General features: G+C 46.8%; 1 pseudogene; it reads right to left on the reverse strand.

Annotated features, from left to right (window-relative positions):
- Positions 1-391: 391 nt before the first annotated feature.
- LOC141824296 (uncharacterized) lies at positions 392-3,362 on the reverse strand (annotated as a pseudogene).
- Between the last annotated feature and the right edge of the window lie 965 nt (positions 3,363-4,327).

Consider the following 4,327-nt stretch of genomic DNA (forward strand, 5'->3'; position numbering starts at 1 on the left):
AACAATTAATTTCATTTAATTAATTTATCCTGAAAGTGCACATCAACATTAAATGGATTCAGAAACAAATTAAATAAGAAAAATGGCGATGGAACTCCCGGCCCGATCGAGGATTAAGTACTGATCGAATGAGCTCATCTTCTCTGCAGCCTCCTGCATGAGCAGCGCCGTGACGGTGACGGTTTCAATCGCCTATATGATAAGAACACACACCCCAACTCCATGCATGCTTGGAGAATGCATGATTAAGCAGCGACATGACATTTGTTTATTGAGCGATTTGGATACACTGGCACATAAGACCCACATCCACCTCATGCAAACAGTGAACAGATTCGACAATTATTTTAGACAAAGAAACAAAGTGACGAGTTGAAATACTGGCCACGTTTGTTCTTTTCCAGGGCACAGAGATAGAGAAAATGAAAGCAATAATGGCAGCATTAGAAAAGCAAAAGAAAGCAGTACAGCATTTCAAGCAGGATGGTTTTAATTATACACTCATGATTATTGAATTGCGCTGCGCTACTGAAGCCGGATAAAGTAGGACAATCCTAATTCCTAAAAGAAAGAATAGTAATTGAACACACCATAATTATTATATTGCGAGTGTGATTGCGTTCTAGTTCCTTCAAGATTGGAGGCTCTGGAAGAAGAGGCTCGTGTCGTGTAGTTCTTCATCCACCTCTTGATCGAGGTGATGTGGTGTTCCAGGTTCTTGGTCTTGGCTTTCCCCTTCCTCCTCCTCCTTCTCCTTCTTCTTCTCCTTTTTCTTGGTCTCCTTCCACTTCTTCACCTCCTTTCTCCTTGCCCCCCTCGTTTTCGTCACCATTGTGGTCGTCTAAATTTGGAGCTGATGCACCGTCTTCGAAATTTTCGTCTGCCACATTGCCATTGAAGTCGAACCCGAACTTGAGGCTTGGGTAATCGGCGGCGGCCGGTGGCACGACGATGGCGTCGAGTAGCTCGGAGTTGTCGGTTCTTTTATCTTCAGTGTCGTCGCGCTTCTCCTTAGAATCATGTTCTTGATCTGTTAACCTCTGCTTCTTGGGAATATTGTCTTTGCTGAGCGAGGACCGGGAGTAGAGTTGGTCGAGCTGTTGGAAGTAAGGGCAGGTCTTGGAGTGTTGCGGTCTCTTCTTCCCGCTTTCTTTGGTTTTTCTGAAGTACTTGTTGATGTTCTCCCACTTTTCCTTGCAGCGCTTGGCGCTGCGGAGGTAGCCCATGGCGGCCATGGTGGTGCTCACTTCCTCCCACAGGGGGCCCTTCAGCCCCGGTTCCTGGAACCGAGAATCAAGTCCACTGCGGACTCGGATCAACGCCTGCACCTCCGTCTTCGGCCACCTACTCGAGCTGAATTGCACCTTGTTGCTTTCTTGGTCCCCGAATGCCGCCTCCTCGGTGCAGGGCTCGGTTTGGGGGTTGTTTTTGTGGTAATTATTGTGTTCGTCGGAGAAATGGGGCTTAGGAGGGAGATTTAGGCTCTCTCCTGTGATCTTTTCGAGGAAGGCTATGATGGCGGCCTCGCGGGAGGAGGCGAGTTTGCGCTCGTGAGCGCGGGCCGCCGCCTCGCGGCAGGACTTGGCGGCCTCCTGCTTCCGCCACGCTTCCTCGCGGCTGGTCCGTTCCTGCTCGCGGTTTTCCATCACCTCCAAGAACTTCCGGTGGAGGCTCTCTTGGTGGTCTATCAGTTGCTTAACCAGGCTCTCGAAGAAGGCCGCAACCGAACTCAGTTGCCGCTGCCACCGCCGCCGCTTCCTCCTCCTCCTCCCACTGCTGTTTCTGTTGTTGCTACATTTTTTCCCTGGCCGCCCCGCCTCCTCTCCCGCAGACGTCTCCGACATTCCTCCGACACAATTGGCACCCGAAGGCAGGCCCGGAGGTGCCATTGCAGCGGCGTGCAACAGGGGGGTCTCATCGCCGGTGAGCGCGGAGCCAGAGCCAGTCCGATTGACACCGCCACCGCTTCCGCCTGGCTTGTAGATGGCCTCTAGTTCACTGAAGATCTTGTAGTTGCTGCTCCCTGCGCCGGCATCCTCTTTGCTCTTCTTGGACACCTTCCCGGCGGTGTTAATTGAGATCTCGGGCTCTTTGTTCTTGCACCTTTTGTTATTCGTGTGGATGTAGTCGATATCCAAATCCAATGGCCTCCTGAAAGTATATATTCAATTCGCTTATTTTATATTTGCATTTACAAATGTATTTAGAGGACATGAATGCTTTCTCTTTTTAAGTTTCTCTTTTAAGCTCCTTTTCTCTTTTCATCAATAATGATAAAAAAGCAAGTCTTAGGAATCAACATCTAGCAATTCAATTCCTTTCAGATGCATCATTTCTCATGGCCAATGAAGCTCATAAAATTATTGTTGTTCAATTGTTTTAGCATAGAACAACTATGAACGAATCGGTTAGTTGTTGATTACCAGGATAGCTCTTTAATGGAAGACTCATCGTCTCTCTGCGGCCAGTGATGATGAAGACGACTCTCCGATCCGTCGTCGTCTCCTCGCAAGATGCCATCCTCATCGTTGATCCCCTCGCGGCTTCCGCCCCCACTGCTCTCGTTCACTGCAAGCTTAAAGTTCATGGCCTCCGCCAGAAAGGATGGCAGCGGGCCGCCGCCGCCACCAGCTGGCATAGTGACGCGCGCCGAAGAGGCAGAGTTCTCGGGGCCGGAATCCTGGTCCAGTCCAAGCTGCTGGTGGTGCGGCATCTGCATCCGCCGCGGCTCCAGAGGCTGGTAATTCAGCTGCTCGTGGTGGTGAGGGTGGAAGAGCTGGAATTGGTGCAGCGCTGCCGTCGGCGGCTGCTGGAAGAGCTGCTGGGTGATAGGAATGGAGTGGAAATGCGCGAAATGGGGAGGCAGCACCGCGCCCGGTGGCGGCGCCTGGTACTTGAGAGGGTTACTTCCACCGGCAGCGGTCGAGTGGACGATGTCGGCCGTGTTGGAGAAGAGCGAGGTGGTGCTGCCACCACAGCTTTCCACCATGAATTGCTGGATCTCCGACACTCCTCCGTAACTCGACTGCATCTCTCTCTCTCTCTCTACTTCCTTCTCTTACCCTTCTTCTTTAACTCTTGCGTATCTTTTGGTTCTTCTCCTTGCTTGAAGTCAAGAACTCATCCAGATCTGCGCTGCTTTCTGGTCCTGTTTAGTCCGGAGGACATGAAGCTGCACTGCAGCATGTAACCTCAAGAACTAGCAAACAAGGTACCGTTTCTTGTTCACAGAGAGGCGATGAGAAAGAAGCCGAGCTTCCTTAATAGAGGTCAGAGCAACCTAGAACCCATTGTGAAGAGGGCACTCCACATCTATGATCTACAGTCGCTGCTGCTGCTCGAGTTGTAAACAGATCAGGGCAAGGAAGAGAGAGAGAGAGAGCGAATAGAGGGGCGGTGTAGTAGTAACACTGTGGTGGATAGAAATAGTACTAGATGGTGACGTCATCATGGGGTGCGGGGGGCAAACCCTGAGCATCTCATTACAATCCGCATTATGATCGATCGGGTGCTGCCAAAGATGGCACATGCTGAGCACGTGTTGGAGGGTAGAACCGTGATTTTCTTTGTATCTAGGGGTAATAATATACTTCACGCTCCATACCAAGATAAAATTAAAATATGATTTTTTTTTTTTTTATAACCTAAATTGTTTTTACTACAGTGGACATTTTGGTTACCAATTAACATGTTCAAAGATTGTGAATTTATGATAAATTTTTCTAACGCCAATTTCAAAGAATCAATTCGTTGTTTCAATGGCTCATTTTTCTAATTTTAGTTCTTCAATTCTAATGTCATGCAATTTAACACGAGGTACGATGAGACTAAATGTTTCTTTTAAAATAGAAACTTCTTTTTTCCTTTTCCTATTTAATGAATTTACTAAATTAATTAATTCAACTTCTTATGAGGAAGAGTTTACCTCATTGTATCATTCTTAGATGAGTGGAGCAAATTAATTATAGACACTTAATGAATATGATATCCACTTGATTAAAATAAAAAGTCCAAATAGTTTTGACATGTGATAAGTGGTCCTGATAAGTCGTGAAAGATTGAATGTTAGACGTATGATTGAAATTTCTAACATGTCATGGATTAGATGTCCAACAATTAATGAGAAATCCTAATTAAGCATGGAAGTTCTGAAAGAGTAAATTTTAAATAAATACAGAAGTTTTACATAAGTAAACTCTAAACAAGTATGAAATTTCTAATGGGTCATCATAAGTTGTGCAAAATGAATAATTAATATTATAGACAGCCCGAATGTGTTTCGCTCCTTGTGAAGAATCTTACTAAAAATTGAACTATCTAGTAGTTT

The sequence above is a fragment of the Curcuma longa genome, chromosome 3 (genome assembly GCF_044706935.1).
Source record: "Curcuma longa cultivar G26 ecotype Majalengka, Jawa Barat chromosome 3, ITB_CL_G26_1.1, whole genome shotgun sequence".
Taxonomy (NCBI): Eukaryota; Viridiplantae; Streptophyta; class Magnoliopsida; order Zingiberales; family Zingiberaceae; genus Curcuma; species Curcuma longa.